Source organism: Tamandua tetradactyla, chromosome 3 (genome assembly GCF_023851605.1).
Source record: "Tamandua tetradactyla isolate mTamTet1 chromosome 3, mTamTet1.pri, whole genome shotgun sequence".
Lineage (NCBI taxonomy): Eukaryota > Metazoa > Chordata > Mammalia > Pilosa > Myrmecophagidae > Tamandua > Tamandua tetradactyla.
In genome coordinates, this window is record NC_135329.1 from 141,869,701 (window position 1) to 141,890,300 (window position 20,600).

General features: G+C 38.4%; 1 protein-coding gene across 1 annotated transcript in view; it reads left to right on the forward strand.

Moving 5' to 3' along the window:
- Nucleotides 1–20,600, forward strand: part of MYO3B (myosin IIIB) — a 510,258-nt gene that overhangs the window by 143,752 nt on the left and 345,906 nt on the right. The gene's annotated exons all lie outside the window — the stretch shown is intronic.

Genomic DNA, 20,600 nt, shown 5'->3' on the forward strand with positions numbered 1-20,600 from the left:
TTTACAGAAGAAGCCATTTCTTTTAAACCCTATTCAGCACCATGTGCTGGAAAGTTGATTAGATTATCTCCGCAGAGATATGGGCCCACCCATTCCACGTGGGTCTTGATTAGTTTACTGGAATCCTTTAAAAGAGTAAGCATTTTGGAGAAAGTTTCAGATTTATGAGAGCAATAGAGCAGACTCACAAGAACCACGAGAGCCCGTGCAGTCAGAAACCTTTGGAGATGAGGAAAGAAAACACTTCCGGGGTTACTTCATGAAATGAGAAGCCTGGACAGAGAGCTAGCAGATGCTGCCATGTTTGCCATGTGCCTTTCCAGTGGAAACAGAAACCCTAAACTTCATCGGTCTTCTTGAATGAAGGTAACCTCTTATTGGTGCCTTAATTTGGACATTTCAATGGACTTGCTTTAATTCAAACATTCTCACAGCCTTGAACTGTAAACTTGCAACTTAATGATTCCCCCTTTTAAAAGCCATTCTGTTTCTGGTATATCGCATTCTGGCGGCTAGCAAACTAGAATAATATTCAAAAGAATTGAAAGCAGGAATTTGAGCATATATTTGTACCCTGATGTTCATAGCAGCATTATTCACAATTAACAAAAATGGAAAAACCCAAATGTCCCTCAACTGATGAATGGATAAACAAAATGTCATATATACATACAATGGAATACTATTCAGCTGTAAAAAGAAGTGAAGTGCGGTTACATGATGAAATGGTATGAAACTTGAAGACATCATGTTGAGTGTGATAAACCAGACTCAAAATGACTAACATTGTATGATTTCACTGATATGAAATAATTAAGATAAGCAAATTCATAGAGTCAGAAAGTAAAATAGATATTACCACAGGCCAGTGTAGGGATAAGAAAGGAGGGGTTAATGCTTAATTGGTGCAGAGTTTCTGTTTGGGATGATGGGATAGTGGTCATGGCAACACAACATTGTGAATGTAATTAACGCCACAGTATTGTATGTTTGAAAGTGGTTAAAATGAGAAACTTGTATTGTTATATATATGTTATCAGAATAATAATTTTTAAAAAACATAAAACTGTATGATGCAAACAGTGAACCTTATATAGTCTGTGGACTACAGTTAATAATATAATTATAATAATGTTGTTTCATCAATTGTAAGAAAAGTACCATACTAAGGCAAACTGTTAATAATAAGGGAAACTGTGTGTGAGGGGGGTGGTATGCGAGAACTCTGTACTTTCTTCATGAATTTTCTGTAAACCTACAACTTCTCTAATAAAAAAAGGGAGCAACAGAGAGGGAGAGAGAGAGAAAGTTTTTACATGCTTTCATCATCCATTCAGCATTGCCCACCCTCATTGTATGATTGTTTCAAGTTAGTTTTCACATATTTTATCCCAAATAGTTTTTCTTCTTACGGTTAATAGTTTTTTATTTTTACCTCTTCAGACTGTTCCATGAAATTAATTTCATTTCAAATGAGTCTATGCTTCATTTGTTGTCTTTCTTAGCCTTAGATTTATTCATGTGCTCTGAAATTTCACTTGGCAGGCTCATTTTGAGGATGTGATTTCATTATGTTTTCTTCTCCTTCTCAGTTCCTCTGTGCCCACCCTTCTAGCCTAATAATTTTATGGCTGTCTACTTGATTCTCTGGTTCTCCGGCCCAGAGCCAATATCAAAAAGGCATTTTGTGCTCTTATATTGCTGTTTAGCTATCCTCTACCACACTTAGCCAGAAGCTGGTTAAAAGCCATGGTCCAAAGTGATGGTCAGTGTCACTGCTGGTGATGGATAAAAGGAGATTATTGCTGTCGTTTGAACACAGGGTCATATGAGCCCTCCCCTCCCCATTATTTTTCTCTAGCCTCTTTTTATCAGCTTAGGACCTCCCTCTTCACAACACTGCTTCAAGCAGGAGCCAACTCTGTACCTTAATCTTGCTTACAACCCTCTTATCTTAGTCCTTTTAGCCACAGGACCCAAACTCCTAACCAGTACTGCTTGCTCCTGATCCCAGCAGAGCTCGGACTTCAACCCAGCTGAGCACTTCATGTTTTGTTCCATTCTAATCTGCAGCAATGTTTGGATTTATTCCTCCCTCCTTCCTCCCTCCCTCAGCCCCTCCCTCCCTTCCTTCTCCCCTTCCTTCCTTTCCTAGCAGTATGTTTTTGGTCTTCTCTTTTTATACACTACCAATTATTGTTACACGTTTGGTAAAATATAAAGTTAAAGAGCCAAGTAGATTCAAGTCTCTTGCATGGACCCATATAAAAGCAAATATTCTCCAAACTCAAGTTAATCCAATAATTGTTTCTGCTTACCATCTTAAATTGTTTTTCTTTATTAACATGCATCAATGTGAAGAATGTATTAAGGTATTAATGAATGTAGCCAATATTAACACTGTGAGAAGACTTCTTCTCTTATTTTACAGGGAGGAAGCAAAATTTAGGTCACAGGCCTCACCCCCCCCTTTTTTTTTCAGATCACAAATGACCTGGCCTAGGGCAGGGGTGGGCAGGTAAATGGTCCCAAGAAAACCTTGGAGGTCACTGATTTGTTATTATAATATATTTTGATACACAGTCATTCCTTCACCTATCCGGTGTGTGTCATGGAGTTACAGGACACCCCACAGTACCAGGGCAAGGAATATATCCTAGGAAAGAGGATGGGAAAAATGAGAAGGGAAAACTGAAAGTTAACCATTTAGAAATCTATTCATATAGTTACTAACTATGGGGATAGGAGCGGGTTTTCCCCCTTCCTTTCTTAATCCCCTGGGAACATTCATTGTCTACAATGTCTGTCCTTTGTTTTGCAAGGATTAATCAGATAGCCTATTATTCAGAAAATTAAAGGCTGGCTCCCTGAGAGTTCCTTTCAGAAAGGATTATAGTCTTTGATGAGACTTTGACGTAATAGATGGAGCTCTTCTGCTCTATCATATTAATGGAAGAACATTAAGAACTCCCCAAACTCTCCTTGGGAGTCTGTCCTTGCCTAAAAGAGAAGGATATTTTATTTTAAGAAAATGTAGTGCTTGAACAAAGCCCTGGTTTGACATCCCTGGAGGATGAAATGTTCAATTTTTTGGTCTGAAAATACACTGTGGCAGTATTTCCTGTTTTCCTTGGGTGGCTCCTTCCTCAGGAAGAATAATCTCTCCAAAGAGCAGCAGAAGCAATAAATTGGACCTTGTGCCTTATGAAGTATCAATGAAAGTTGGGTAGAAAGGGTGGCAGATGACAGGCATGGTGATGGTTTGTGTCAAGAATATTAACCGAGATTGGCAATGGCTGTGAAAAATCCTGATTCACATAAAACATTTGCAACTACTTCTTATCAGACAAAATGCTTCACAAGTATTCGGTGGCAGTTAGGATAATACGAAAACCTGGCTTAGTTCATTTTCCTCAACTTGATGATTACACCATCAAGAATATTGATATAATTGGCAATCAGTCAGAAAAAGTGTATAGTAGATTTAAGTCTTGACCAAAAGACTACACATTAAGGATAGGGCACCATGGTGGCTTGGAGCAGAAAAATATCTGCTTAATCGTTGTTCATTCCTGTGGGTGCGAATCTCTTATAAATAGGATCTTTTGATTAGGTCATGCCAGATAAGATGTGGCCCAACTGAATCAGTATGGGTCTTAATCCTATTACTAGAGTCTCATAAGCAGAATCAAATTCAGACACTTAGAGAAAAAGCCATGGGAGAAGCTAGAAATCAGTGAATCCAGAAAATCCAGGAGAGGCTGCCAAATGTGTTGCCATGTGACAGAATAGTCAAGGACCAGGAATTGCCAGGAGTCAGCCCTAAAATGCCACTTGTGATGCTTTAATTTTGAACTTATCCTGGCCTCAAAATCATGAGCCAATAAATTCCTATTGTTTAAGCCAACCCATCATATAGTATTTATTTTAGCAGCTCAGAAACTAAAACGGGCACTAAAATCAGGTAGGCACAATGCCAGCAAGATTATTGTAATTCTTGGTCATTAATTTCTTTCTTTTTCTAACGTCCATCTTTCCCTCTTTCTCCCTCCACCCCCAACTATGTATTATTGTCCAAACTTTTAGTTAGAACCATTATTGTCATCATTTAAGATGCAAATTTGGCTGTTCTATTGTTTCCATACCCACTTGGGTGACTACATTTTGGTTTTCCTCCTGCCTTCTCTCCTACCCCATCACTGAGATTAAGTTGTTCCCTCCTTTGACTTGCTTTTGATTCCTGTGCTAACTTTTTACACCAATTTTCTTTCCATTCTTTGCAGTGAACAGCACACGGTAGCTTGGCACCCCACATTTCCTTTACCCGTTTTTCTTTTGCTTGCCTTTCTGGGGGATTGACAGCAGCATTTTGGGCACTGCATTCAATGTGTTAGGAATTAAGGAACTTGACCATATAAAATTCACCAAGTTTCTGGTAAATTTAGTCCTGGATTAAGATTAAAGAACTCTATGCCTTCTTATATTGGCCACCAAGAGAGAATTATTTCACTAGATGGCTTTTTGATATAAAGTACCAGTTGGGATTGATGAATGTTATAAATGTAGAGTGCCCTTGTTTGCCCAAGGGTAATAATATTCATTACTTTGAACTACATGGAATTATTTCTATTAAAACTCAGGGGATTGAAAAAAAATTGGGTAGATGGAAATACTAGTGGTCAATGAGAGGGAGGGGTAAGGGGTATGGGATGTACGAGGTTTTGTTTTTCTTTTTATTTCTTTTTCTTAAAGTAATGCAAATTTCTACAGACAATTATGGTGATAAATATACAACTATGCAATGATATTGTGAGCCACTGATTGTATACATTGGATGGACTGTATGTGCATGAAGTTACCGCAATAAAAATATTTTTTAAAAAAAGAAAGTGTTTAGCAAAGTGCCTGGCATTTAGCAGATGCTCAATATAATTTCTGGAATAAATGAATCAAATTGTCCATAATTTCAAGCAGGATGTCCCTCTCCCGTTTATTTTAAACTAATAAAGTTGAATTTTATGTTTTATCTTTAAAAAAAAAAAAACAGACCCAGGGGAGACATACTCTAATTTCATTTCCCATCAACATCATCATCATCGTCATCATCACCATCATCATCTCATCTTCATCATCATCGATGCCTAGAGTGTTGATCTGTTTTAATATCATGGATTTTAAGAAATATAAAACAGACTGTTTTCCAAGTCATGTTGGTTTGCTAGAAGCTAAGAGCTGAATTTGTGGCCACCTCTAACAAAGTCATTTATTTTGGTATATCAATTCCTATTTTTCCTTCCCTAAATTCCCCTTTGCATAGGTTTTCTTTTTGGCTTTCACTTATTTTTTCTTTTCTTATTGTATACAGCTTTATTTGTATAAACACATGCTGTTTAAGCTGCCATAAATTATTTCTGGAACAAGATGAAGTATTAAAAATCAATTGCATACACTGCTGATGGGAATGTAAAAATGATGCAGCCACTTTAGAAAACCAATTGGCAGCTCCTCAAAAAGTTAATCATAGAGTTATTATATGACCCAGAAATTCTACTCCTAGGTATATACCCAAAAGAAAGAAAAACATATGTCCACATAAATATGTGTATACAAATGTTCATAGTAGCATCTTTCATAACAGCCTAAAAGTGTAAAAAACCCAATATCAAAAAAATGAATGAATGGATTAAGAAAATTTGGTATGTCTATACAATGAAATATTATTCAGAAGTAAAAAGGAATGAAGAATTGATAACAAACAAACTTTAAAACCCCATCATGCTAAGTAAAAGGAACTAGTTACAAATGACCAATTTTTAATGAAATGTCTAGAATAGGCAAATCTATAGAGACAGAAAGTAGGTTTGCAATTGCCAATGGGTGGGGAAAGGGACATGACAGCTACTGGGTAAGGGATTTCTTTTGGGGGTGATGATAATGTCCTAAAATTGATTGTGTGATGGTAGCACACCTCTGTAAATATACTCAAAACTATTGAATTGTGTACATCAAATGGATGAATTGTAGAGGATGTGAATTGTACCTCGAGAAAACTGTTATAAAAATCAATTGCAAGATTATAGAATGAGACACTCCAGGATGCCTATACTCCAAAAGAAGCTTGTAACAACCAGCAATAACTGGCAAAAACATCTTTCTCAAAGCTCCAGAAAACAATTAAAGGATTGCAATATCAGGGCATGTACCAAATCAAGAAAAAGGCAACTGAAAAATGGTAGAATCTCCTGGCACCCTTGCTGGCCCCTTCTCCATCCCCTCACTGGCTCTGTGTAGACAAAATAACCCTTGTGCACATACTGGGAACATGTATATCTTTGTCTGGTGGTGATCTGAAGGACTGAATAAGGACACTTAACACAGGCTTGCCATACCAGAACTTGCCCTGCATGTGGAGGCAACTTATAGAGCTCTCCTACAAAACACTGGGACAACGGTCGCATCCTGGCTGCCTGGGACAAGGGATTTCTGGCTGTGGGACACAGTGCAGAGCCTGGGATCATGAGGAAATGATGTTTCCCAGGAAAAGGGGTACATTTGTATTTGTGCAAATGGGGGAATTGCTAGGGCCACATGCCCAGGACAAAAAGTATGTGCGAAAGGATGGGGAGGGCCCTATACTTTTGTCTTAAGCTATTCTCTATACATGTATGACTAAGCTCTGAAAAGGAGCACTTGCACAGGCCAATCTACAAAGAATGGAAAAGGTGTTTTCTTTCTGTTCTTTTTTGTTGTTATTAGCTTCTGGCATTCAGGCAAATTTCTGTCATAATAATAAGATGGAAACAAGCCTAAGAAATAAATGTCTCAGAGTCTAAACTCCAGTGATAACACAATAAAATATTAAAATGTCTAGGTTTCAACAAAAGATTAAAAAACAAACAAAGAATCAGGAAGTGATGGCCCAAACAAATGAGAAAATTAAAACATTAGAATCTATCAATGAAGAGGACCAGACCTGGAACATACCTGACTAAGATTTAAAAATTGACCCTAAACAGGCTGAACGTGCTAAAAGAAAACATGTACAAAGAGCTAAAGAAAATCAGGAAAATGATAGATTTCCTGATTATTAATGATAAAGAGGATATCAATAATAAAGAAATGGAAATCATGAAAAGGATCTAAATAGAGCTGAAAACCACAGTAAAAGAAATATAAAATTTCCTAGAGGGATTCAACAGCATATTGGAGCTGACAGAAGAAAGAATCAGTGAACTTGAAGATGAGACTATTGAAATTATTCAGTCTGAGGAGCAGAAAGAAGACAGAATGAAGAAAAGTAAAGAGAGTCTGAGAAAACTATAGGACACCATCAAGTGTACCGACATGCATATTGTGGGAATCCTAAAAGGAGAGGAAAGAGAGAAAGGGGCAGAAAGGGCAGAAATAATTGCTGAAAATTTCCTAAATTTAATGAAAGTCATGAATAAATACACCCAAGATGTTCAACAAACATCAAACAAGATAAACCCAAATAGACCCATGCTGCAACATATTATAATCAAACTATTGAGTGACAAAATTAAAGAAAAAATTCTGAAAGCTACAAGAAAGAAGTCATGTATCATGTATAAGGGAACCCCAATAAGGTTAAGTACTGATTTTTCTTTGAAAAACCATGTAGGCAAGAAGACAGTGGGATGACAAATTTAAAGTGTTGAAAGCAAAAATTGCTATAAAATATCTATAAAAATTTCTTTCAAAAATGAGATAGAGATTAAGGCATTCCCAGATCAACAAAAGCTGAGGGACTTTGTCACCACTAGACTAGCCCTACAAGAGATGCTAAAGAGAATTCTGCAGGTTGAAAGGAAAAGACACTAAACAATAAATGGACGTCTCATGAAGAAATAATCTCCAGTAATGTAACATGGTAAATATAAGTGTCAATACTATCGTATTTTTGGTTTGCTACACCACTTTTTACTTCTTGTAGGATATTAGAGGCAAATCATAATATGTAATGACAAATCAGTGGTTTTAGAACTCAGAATGTATAAATATGTAATTTGTGGCAAGAACGAAATAAAGGTGAGGGGCCTGAGGGGTATAGGAACATAGTTTGAGCATGCTATTGAAGTTAAGTTGATATCAAACTAAATGAAAATTGTTATGGATTTTAGATGTTAAATTTAAGCCTTGTGGTATTGATGTGACATCTGAGACTCAGAGTTAGAGATCTGAAGCTATGGAAGTCAGCAGTACCCCATACAGGAACTGTTTAGAAAGTTGAAAAGGGGATCAGACTTCGAGTAGAGATGAATGAAGCTGATCTGGATAGGACTAAGGTAAATCAGAATACAGGGTAAAGGATGATATCAACCATATTTTAAAACTTCAACTTCTGTGTGAAACCAAAGGGAGAGATGTTTATTTGGTGCAAAATTTTTGTTTTGGATAGTGCATTTCCTAATTTAACTTGTAAGGTCAATTTAGTTGAACACCGTAAGTTACATGGAATCTTGAATAGGGCGTGAGATTTTGTTGGTTTGTCCAGGTTAGTGTGATGTCCTGATATATTCCAGAATAATTTGGGTAGTGAATACAGAAGTATTTTCAAGGACCCATAGGAGACTGGGGAGAAAGGAGGAAATATTCAACTTCCCCATTTGGAGAATTTTTGATATTCTTGCAAGCAGTGAGGACGACCAAATCAATAGTCCGAGCCCTCTATTTTGGGTTTCACCCCTATGAAACTTATTCCTGCAAAGGACAGGCTAAGCCTACTTAAAATTAGGCCCATGAGTCACCCCCAGGGAACTTCTTTTGTTCCTTAGATGTGGCCTCTGTCTCTAAGCCAGCTCAGCAGGTGAATTCACTGCCCTCCCCACTACATGAGCTTTACTCCCAGGGGTGTAAATCTCCCGGGCAATGTGGGATGGAAATCCCAGGATGAGCTGGGACCTCTCATCAAGGGACTACAAAAGCCTCTTGACTAAATGATGATAGAGACAAATGAGAAAAAATAAAGTTTCAGTGGCTGAGAGATTTCAAACAGTTGAGAGATTATCCTGGAGGTTATTCTTATGCATTACACAAATATCCCTTTGTACTTTATGGTGTATTGGAAGTACCTGAATTGTTAAGCTGCGTTCCTATAGCCTTGATTCTTGAAGATGACTGTGTAAAGATATAACTTTTTCAATTTGACTGTGCAATTGTGAAAACCTTGTGTCTGTTGCTCCTTTTATCCAAGGCATAGGCAAATGGGTAAAAAATATGGATAAAATTAAATAAATAATAGGGGGGACAAAGAGTAAAATAAATTGGGCAGATGGAAATACTAGTGGTCAATGAGAGGGAGGAATAAGGAGTATGGTATGTATGAGGTTTTTTCTTTTTTCTTATTATTTCTTTTTCTGGAGTGATGCAAATGTTCTAAAAAATAATCATGGTAATGAATACACAACTATGTGATGACATTGTGAGCCACTGATTGTACACCAAGTGTTCTAGTTTGCTAGCTGCCAGAATGCACTATACCAGAAATGAAATGGCTTTTAAGAGGGGAATTTAATAAGTTGTTAGTTTACAGTTCTGAGGCTGAGAAAATGTCCCAATTAAGCAAGTCTATAGAAATGTCCAATTTAAGGCACCCAGGGAAAGATACCTTGATTCAAGAAGGCCGATGAAGTTCAGGGTTTCTCTCTCATGTGAGAAGGCACATGGTGAACACAGTCAGGGCTTCTCTCTCAGCTGGAAGGGCATATGGCAAACACAGCCTCATCTGCTAGCTTTCTCTCCTGGCTTCCAGTTTCATGAAGCTCCCTGGGAGGCGTTTTCCTTCTTCATCTCCAAAGGTCATTGGTTCATGGAGTCTCAGCTTCATGGTGCTGCAGCATTCTCTGCTCTCTCTGAATCTCTCATTCTCCAAAATATTTCCTCTTTTATAGGACTCCAGTAAATTTATCAAGACCCACCCAAATGGGTGGAGACATGTCGTCACCTAACCCAGTTTAACAATCACTCTTGATTAAATCACATCTCCAGGGAGATGATCTGATTACAGTTTCAAACATACAGTATTGATTAGGGATTATTCTTCCTTTGTGAAATGGGATTTTGATTAACATGGCTTTTCTAGGGGACATACATCCTTTCAAACCAGCACACCATGTAAGGAATGTATGCATGTGAAGAATTATCAACAAAATTGTTTTTAAAAATTTAAGTCTTGTGGTAACCACAAAGAAAATATTGGAGAATATGTAAGCTCATAGAGACAGAAAGAAGAGTACTGGCTACCAGAGGCAGGGGATGGTGTTGATGTGTAATAGGTGTAGGGTTTCTGTTTGGTGTGAAGGGAAAGTTCTAGTAATGGATGATGGAGAGTACACTACAAAATGTTAGTATGATTAATTCTTAATGGTATGTCTGGGAGTGGTTGGGATGGAAATGTTTATATTGTATATAGGTTTCCACAATATAAAAAGAAAAGAAAAGAAAAATCAACTAAAGAGAACATTTACAATTTTTTGCAATATGTGATCTTGGACAGGATTAAATAATGGGGGAGAAAAGACCTAACAGAGCATGGAATTAGATTCTCCAGAGAAACAGAACTGACAAGATGTATATGCATATGTATATGTATATGTAATATATTGAGATATTTATTATAGGAATTGACTTATGTGACCATAGCGATTGAAAAGTCCAAATTCCACAGGGCAGGCCACAAGTTGGGAACTGCAAAGAAAATTCCAGTGAATTCTCCAGGAGAAATTGGCTGGTTATTATAGAGACAGAAATTCTTTCTAATTACTGAAATCAGCAGTTTTCTCTTTAACGTGTTCAACTGATTGCGTGAGACTTCCCTCATTGCTGAAGGCAATCTCTTTCGTTGATTGTAGAAATAATATACACACTTTCCTCTTCCAGGCCCATGACCATAACCATCATCTCTCCTTTCCTGTCCCACTTCCTTAATTCAGACTGTATGGTTTCCTAAGGGACCTTCTCCTTCCTTCTAATCAACTTTCAAATGTGGTGCCAGTTTCTAACGCAAAGATCTAATTTTGTTATTTCTCTGCTCAAAAACTCCAGTTCAGTGTGACTGAGGAAGAAAGCCCAGGCTCACCAGAAGCTTCTAGGTTCTAAATAAGATGTTTTCCTGGACAGATTCTGTAACTGAGAAGTTAAGATTTAAGGAAGGATTATGGTGAATGAATCATTATATAGATATTCCTTATTTACTTTCCATCATGTTATAGTAAACAGAGGGAAATATCTGAAATCTCCAGACTGTAATAGAGCTGCCTTGATCTCTATAATGCTTATATATTCTTTATCTTGTGCCCTTGTGATTGTGAAAACCTTGTGACTGACCCTCATTTGTATCCATTTTATCTGGTTTTTCAACTTCAGAGTCTTATGATCACTAAAGACAGGCCCTAATGTTTATTAATGAAGAGCCTTGGGTCATCCAGAACTAACTCACCCCAATTCAAAAGTTATCTTGATAACCAAAGCTGAGTTCTAACCAAAATGGGTCTCCCTGGCATGCACAATAGCTTAGACATGAACCTATAAGTGATTTTTATAGGTTATATGCTCATACCCCACTAAATATTAAAAATCATGCTCATCATCACATTAAGGCTGTCATTTTCTTACATACATTCTGTGAGTAAGCATATAATCAATCTGTGCATGCTCAATAATTAGATCACCTCTAATGATATCATCTGGAGCCATTGTGTTCATTATCCTAAAACCTGCCCATCTTCTGATACTATAAAAATGTCAGAATTACTGCCGTTTTGGGAGACAGATTTTGGGGTCAAAAGACCATCTAATCTTCTACTTCGTGCCTAGCAATGAACTCTTTCTCTCTCTGAAACTTCAGAGTCTCAGGAATTGGTCATTTGAGTGCATGGGGCAGAGAACTCTCTGCTTTTGTCCAGTATCAATTCTCACCCCAATCTCTGCAATTACATCATACTGTTTTGTTCTGTTTACCATATGAGCCATTAATTTTATATCAAAGGGCTTCCATTCCTACCATACCCCTCCGCTTGGAACGTCTTTGCTTTGCACTTATCCTCTTCCTTTAAGGCCCAGTTCAAATGTTATCTCTTATCTGAAACAATTGCTCTTCTAGCTAGAATTGTTTTATTCTTCTGAGCACCTCTACTACTTATACTTTTCAGCCTGCAATTATTATTATTTAGGCCCATATTTATTCTATTACTTGCCTCTAAATTCCATGAGCTCAAATGTCTCACTCCAGGCATCATTTCCCCTAACTGCTTGGTATAGTGCTGTTCACAGTAAATATCTGGTAAATGCTTGAATGAATTGATGAATTCAGTCCATCCTGTTTCTTTAAATATTTCACATGTGTAAGTTTGGTATGATCCCAGAAGATTATAAGCTTCTTAAGGATGAAGGTAATATGTTTGTTTTGCATTATTCCTAGCCTGAACTTGGTCCAGGGGGAGCCCTGAACATAGAATAGCCATGCATTGTGAAATGGGGCTGGGCTGCTCTTTCTCATAGGAGATAGCTGGGGACTCCCCATTGCCTCCTCAGGCAGGCAGAAAATGCATACAAATGAGCTGTGGATTTAATTCAGGGTAGCAAGTAGGATCAAGGGAAGGCTTAGAATTCACAAGTCCCCAGTGACTTAAGTCTGGACAAAGAAATAGATCATGACTATTTGTCAAAATGGAAATTGATTTTTGAATCAAAGAAATTAGTCAAATATTCAAAAGCAGGAGTGCCCAACGGCTTGGGCTTGAAAATGCCAAAGTTCTTTGCTTTTGCTGAATTGTCAGACCCTGAAAGTTCACCCCCCACCCACCAAAGTTTACTTTGAAGGTTCTGATCAAGACTCTTAATATCAAACAGGAATTTTGTCCTCAGTGATAGGAATAACATTTAATTTAGTGAAAGTAGCTCATTGACAGGCACAGCATTATTCAAATCTAGCTCATGGAGCTGTTGCACATTAGCATTTCCTTTTATTAGCATTCTTTCCACTTGTAATTGGTTATGCCCAGCCAGTCTCCCTCCCATGGACCGACTTCCTGTACCCTCCGCATCTCGCACAGGGCATGACCTGTTTAACGGGAATTTACTGGAGGCTGTGTAACAGGCACTGCCCATGTATTATCTTATTTACTCCCCACAACCCTCATTGCCATTTTACAGAGGCCCAGAGAACTTAAGTAACTTACATATTATTACATATCTATAAGAGGTAGAGTTAGGATTTGACTACCATCCCAGACCCTTAACTTTTACGTAATATCTCTCCAATACTAGGCGCCAAACATTCATTTAAATATGAATCCGTGTTTTGTGCTTAAAGGAACAATGGATTCAGAGATTATGCATATTGTTATTATTTAAATATATCAACAGACTAGTTTAAGTTTGTTGAATTGCTTCTAGAAAGCAAAATACTTTTTTAAAGTATATTTTAAAGAATACATTTTTAATGCATTTTAAAATGCCAAACTCTGGATTATTTTACCCTGACTCATCCACATTTTCCCTAACTTCTTTCTTCTGAATCCATCTATCACATCCCCCTCGGATTACCCCTCACCTTCCTAGGATATTTCATGGAAATATTTCCTTAATTTTCACCTGAAGCTAAAGTCTCTAAAGGAAGCCAAGGCCCAAGTCTGGTTTGCTGACTGCCTCTAGGGGTTGATGTGTGGCCAACCTCAGCCCCTCCCAGAGGCCCAAGAGGCAGAGCTATAGATGCTGTAGAGGAGACTCCGCACACCTGAGTTGGTCAGGAATACCCTTGGGGATTCTTGGGGAGCAGCCATACTGTAGCCTGGGAGATAAAAAAATCACAGGATTCAGATTGTGCAGGGATCCCCCTATCTCCAACCCTTTGAACCATAGAGTAGAGCTTGAACAGATACTAACAGTCCAATAAACTAGTTGCTAGAGTTGTGTGATGAGTAATGGCTCATTTTTTCCTTTGGCTCTGACTGTAACTGGAGTTGCGTGTACATGGCTGGAGTTGCCTGGAGAAATAGCTACTTAATTGCAAAGTGCTTTTCATTAAATCCCAATTAAGGAAGAGGATACAAAGAAAACAAGGTGGAGAGAGAAGATGGTAATTTGGGGGCCATCAATACAATCCTCAAGAGACTGTCTTAGTCCCAGGACACCAGGGCTTGGCTTTAGGTCTTACCTGCATCCCAAGGAATTGGGACCTTCCTTGGCTGCCACTGTGTCTGCCTGAGAGCGTACTTATCCCCAGTCTGCTGCAACTGTTGTAAGACTCTTTGAAAGTACACACAACTGCAAAAGAAGAGGGAAGTATTGATAACAATCAGAACATTAAAATAGCCACTTCAACCAACTTGTCTTCAATGGGCTTCTCCTGGGACACCTTTCTGTTTACTCTGAACCTGTGCCCCATCTTGACCTGCTGTGTGACTTTGGTTCCCACTGGCACTTCCCTTTTGCTTTCCCACTTACCCCCCTTTGCTTGGCATGTTTATATGACTCCCTCCTTCTTCCCCCTCCCAGACTGATTCTGTCTGTTGTCCCTAGTACACTTTCTGCTTATTCCCTCTGACCCTCCCAGTCATGTTTCCCCACCGCTCCTCCAGCTTGAACCTCAGACAAGCTGGATCTAGAATGAACAGGGTTTTGTTACCACACCCTCTTCACAAAGGATGCAGTTAGTCTGGGCTTTTCTAAATATTTGCTAATGACCAAGGGATTAGAGACATAAAGGTTAAGTGAAGCAGTACTTGTGTTCACAGATTTCACCGTGGGTCTTTATGGGGTTACACATTGCTGCTGTTTGCCTTGTGGGGTCCTTTCAAGTCCTGCCTGGGGCCCTTTCTCTTTCCAGGTACATACAGGTGGTTATACATCCTTTAACTCCAGAAGGAGATTCTGTCCACCTACTTTCAGATTTTATCTTTTGGCTTTAGACCATCCCACACTTTTTCACCTTTTTTGAATCTTCTTTGGATGAGAAAACTTGGTTCTTCTATGCCCAATTTGCCTCCTCTAACCTCAGCCTTCAGGAAATGCAATGGCCTTCCATTTCTATTTTCTTCCTGGGATCACCTGAACTCACTTTGATCTTTAGTGCTGACAGTTTTGTCTAGGGTCAGGCCAATTGATTTATATTTCCAAGCAGCATCTGGAGTCTCCTGACCCCTGTATCTCAGGCAAGATGGCAGCTACTCTGTTGTCCTGTAGGCATGTAATCTCTCTCTGACTTTACCATACAGACTCCGTTTTCCACTACCACCTCAAAAGAACACTGAGCTTCCTGTTTTAAAATCATCTGTCCTACATTCTCACGGCCTTTTTTTTTCCTTTTTAGCAGAAACTCACTAATCTCTCTGACTGATAAGTGGAGACAGCCCGGCTGAGTAATGCATTCCTGATTCCCCCTTAATTCTTTCAGGTTAGGACACCACTTCCCCACCCCAGGCATTATGGTATCATGCAATTTCAGTTCTCACTAGTGAGTCTTTAAAACCACTGAATGCAGTATTTGTAAACTTCACGAAAACCAAAATGCAATTAAATATCCCACCCAACAGAGAGGTGCTATTTCACTAAAATAGCATATGCAATGTCAAATTGCTCAGCCTGCCTTCTTTTGAGGTATTAATCATCTTGGGAAAATGCCTGTGTATATCACAGTTCTGTCCTCCAGAATGGAAATTTCCTTCCAAGACAGAGCACCGTGGTTCTCCGCTACTTAACCTATAATTACTGTATCCTCTAGAGGATTTTCTTCTCTTGTTATAGAGGCCTCTTTGTCAGTCAGGCTTCTGTTTGATGATGATAGGAACTGCAGGGCAGTACAGTGCATCCCAGGGCAAGGAAATATTTGCTCAGATCAAAAACATTTGGATATTCTGCTCCAATGGGAATATTTAAAAATTCAATTAGGAAGCCCTCCAGAAAATAGCAGAAAGTCTAAAATGCAGAACATTAAAAAGGAAATGAAAAAGAGGTGGAAATCCCCAATTTTGAACTACTTTTGCCTCAATGTGTGGAATAAGATTGCTCATGCTCTGCTTTTCTTACCAGGCTCGCTGGTATTTCCATTTTTTGCCTTTGTGGCTGCTTTTTATCAAGCATGTTTCACTTATCAGTGAGTATTTATCTATGTCTCTTGATAAATAGCTCCCCCTTGCAGGCAGCTGATTTTTTGGTTATGAATTGGCAGCTTACACAGCACAGAGTGGCTGTGTCTCAGCAGCATTGTTTGGGAGGCAGAGTATGCAGGACTGCCAGCTGGAGGGCCCAATATACAAGCCTGACCTTGCTTCTTGCTAAGAAATGTCTCTTTTTTTGCCTGTTCCTGGCAGGAGTCAGGCTAGGAGATGGCAGCAAATAGCTGCAACAACCTGTGTTTAATGTGGTGACACTAATGAATTCTGAGAATTAATCTTCAGCCAAGTAAGCATGATGGAAGACAGGAGAATTTCAAATTAGATAATGGATTGAGTTCCTCCAAGGCTGAAATTTGTTTCCTTTTTCTTCTGGTGTACTTTTCTATTATTCACACTCCCCACCATGTCCTTGTAAATCCAGGATCTCTTACAGAGTTTAAGGGTTTTTATTCTTTTGTTTTATCTTTCACCTTAGAGAAAAGCACACCTAAATCCAGATTTTTAAAAATGATAAAATTACTTTTGACTTTGGAAAAAAGTATCATCTCTAAATCTAGTCATTGTTCAACTTCTTTTTTCCACAGAAAAATACTCTGGGAAGAAGTGAACTTGAAGATATTTCACCAGGTTGAGACACTTTCTCTTCTACAAAAACAACAACCTACAGGTGTCTCAGATATGGTGGCAAAGATTAGGGGCTCTGCATGTCTCCCCTCAGTCAGCTGACATGAGAGGTCTGCCACCCACGTGAAAGCATAGTGCTGATTTCTTACAAAAGAATTTCAAAGGGTGCTATTTGCAGGGCCCTGGTTCCATTGAAACAAAAAAGGATTTGTGCCAAAGGAAGTTTGAAAACATCAATTTAAACAAAATTAAAATGTTATCCCAGTACTTTTAACAACTTTTAAAGTGCTTATATGCAGGATAATTACTAATATTTCCCAAACTTCTTTGAATGGAAAACGATTTGCTTTTTATGATGGATGTCTTATGTGTCTAGTATTTCACCCAGTTCAATTCACACTGGCTGGTATCCATTTCCTATCAAGAGTTCAGCATTTTATGTATTCTCCTGTAAAAACTGCTCAATTCTTAGTTGAGGAAAAGTATTCTGCATCTAGAATTTGTAATTTTGGATTTGGTGAATGATCCTGAAATGAATAAGCATAATATAACTTCCTTAGTTTCAGATGTTTGTCCTTCAAAGCAGGTTAGAGGATTCTACCTTGCTTTTAAAAAGGATATAGAGACTGTCAAGAGTTCTAAGGATCCAGCAGTCAGTTCTATCTTCATCCACTAAATCCTTGCCTGAGAGGAGAATAAGATGAAAATGATGAGCTGGCAAACTTAAACAGTATGAGTTTTAGCACAAAATTGCAAAGCTTAAGCAATAAAGAACATCCCCTAAAGTTGGAAAAGGGATTAAAGGAAATAATTGTTCTTGGGTATTCAAAGGAGGCACTTGAGATGGTGAAGGTGAATGTTCTGGTGGCCTCTGAGTAACTGGCTTCACAACCTGCCTGTCCCATTTCTTTCACTGTTGATGCTGTTCCCCAACCTTGAAATGCCTTTGGGGCAGACTGATTTATACACCCCACAAAAACAAAAAGCAACAACAACAACTAAAATATGCTCTTCATCCAATCCTGTGATATGAACCCATTGATATATGACCTTTTGAAGATGTTATTTTTAGTTAAGGTATAGCCCAACTGATTGAAGTTGGTCCTTAATCTGGAGGCTTTCTAGAGAGAGAGCCAGTGGGAGGGGTAAGAAGTCAGAAATCAACAAAACCCAGAAGAAGAAGAAGGACATGTCCATGTGACTGAAAAGCTAAGGAAACTCAAGGATTGCTAGCCTGCCAGAATGCTTCAAGGAGGAAACAAGCCTTCCAGCCTCAGAAACCAGAAGCCAGTAACTTTCTGAGTTAAACCAGCCCATCATGCAGTATTTGTCATAGCAACTGGGAAATGAAGGCAGCCTTCTACCTCTTCTCCACCAATATAGTTCAGTTTAGTTCAAACTTCCCTCGGGTCCATGCTCAGTTCTCACCAGTTCAAGGAAGCCTTCCCCAACTCCTCTTCTCCTTTCCTCCATACCCAGGGTTATATTGTTTGTTGTGTCTGTGCCATTTTTAACAACACAGAGCAGAGTAGAGAGAGTTCACCTGGTGGAATTGGGGGATTCACCTTGTCACTATCAGGACTTGATCTCAGTTTTTTCACCTCTCAGTTAATCACCAAAAAGGGGATTAGCCTACTGTAAACTGTGGACTATAGTTAATAATATAAATTTTTTCATCAGTTGTAACTAAGATACTATACTAATGCAAAGTGTTAATGATAGAGTGAACTGTGCATGTGTGGGTATATGAGAACTTTGCATTTATGAATGATTTTTTTGTAAACCCACAACTTCTCTAATAAAAAAAGTAATTAAAAAAAAGGAAGGGATTAGAATAGAAAATCTCTGACTCTACAGCTCTGACATGCTGTTGTATTGTTTCTTATCCTAAATGTATATGCAAACTCTAGCTTTTGCTATTTCCTATGATTCTCTGGTCCTTCTGTCTTTCCAATTAGATTATAGACTCTTGAGGAAAAGGGTCATAATCTTTTAATTAATTTATTCATTTTGGCTAAATATGATGCTGTGCTATAAATATTTGCTAAATAAATGAAATATTATGATACTAATCCCTGATGTCTAGTAACACAACTTTCAGCCAGATCTTTGTATTTCTGCTCTCAAGGTAGAATTCTATCCTTTCCTCTCTTTGTCAATAAAATAATAATTCAACTTCAATCTGGCTGTTTCTCCGCACGAGAAAAATATATTCAAGAGTGTTCTAAAACAAGGCTATACCATCAAGGTCTCTATGCCCTTCCCCTAAAAATCCTCCAGTGCAGGTGGATTCATCATAACTCTGTTTGGTATTCTTCCCATACAAAATCAGTTTCACTTTTGCTGAACCTGTGGTTAGAATTCAACCCACTTGGATCTTACTGGGAGAACAAACAGATCCTCTGAGCTTTGCTTCTAGAGAGTAGATTGTCACCGTCTTTATTTTTTGCATTTTCAAGAGACCACAAATTTACCCATTTGTTTCTTCCTTGTCTAGTTCTCTTATTTCTTAATCAGACCCCATTTCTTACTGCTTTTGTGATCTAGAGAGAATCCCTCTCCAGAATACCAAATGATCTTGCAACCTTGTTGGCCACCTTGCTTCCCCTGGATTCTAAACTTGTAGAACAGAATAAAAACACCTCTGATTGCATCCCAAGCCTCTAAAAGGAACCTGTTTTCCTAAGGCAGGAGAATGATTTTTCCAAACTCTCTCAAAGCCTATCCGAGGAAGTTGAATTACTGAAGCACAAGAAGGGCCTTATTTTCAGGCCTTACCTGAAACCTGTCCCAAGGTTTCTATTTGGAAGAGAAAGGTAGAGTCATCTTCAGGCTGCTTTCCCACTCACATGCTGTGAATTTTTTTGTTAATTGCCATGCCTCCCACGTTTAGTATCAGCACCCCCCCAACCCCCGCCGAGTTTGCTAAGTTGAAGTGTTGGCACTAGTTATCAGGTGATTGAAGGTTGCCTTAGACCTCTAGCTGTTTCTTCCTTTTTCCATGAGCACCCGCTAGTAGTCAGATGACGTTTCAACAACTAATGCAGAAAGAAAGCAAAACTTTTTATATACCTAAATAAAATAAAAGGTAGTAGGGGAGAGAAATGTTATATGGGGAACCTTATTAAGAAGTCTCTCTTCCATGTTTGGGGAAATACTTCAGTACCCGTATGTCTATTTAGTGGTAAGGAACAGATATAAAGTTGGTTATTGGCATTCATTTTCCTTTGATAGTCACGTATACATCTGGAGTTGAGAGAAGGTTGCAGATTTAAAGACATGGGCACAGGAGTTTTTTAAGCATGTGTACCGACTTTTTTTTTTTTGGTAAGAAAAATGATAGATTATACTAAAAGGCCTCTGAACCTAAGAAAGTTGAATAATTGATTTCTTCCCATGGCGAGGCAGGAATTGTATTATCGTCCTGCAGGCAGCTGAATGGAAATAACCTAGGTTCTGTTGTTTTTTTCTAGCTGAAAGCTCTGGTTGCAATAGACAGGAATCCCCTGAATCCTTTTAAAGCAGACTCCCCTTTTTAGAACTAGGAGATGAGGAATGTGAAAGTGATTTGAAGGGAAAAACTACAGTCTTTTTTTTGTAAATCCAAAGGGAAAAATTGTTTTAAGAACTCAGCTTAAATGTTCAAGGGGAAGCTGAACCTTTTGTCATTTGTCAGTGCATTTTCTGATTTAAAATATGTTGTATTTTAGATGTTGCTGGCATGTCACTATTAGTAATACAGGAAAGTTTCATTTCATGGAGTAGGCAGAATGGCATCCAGTTTTATCCTAAGCCTCCAATGTGAGCTAAAGACTGATAGCTTAAAAGGGCAGAGGTTGA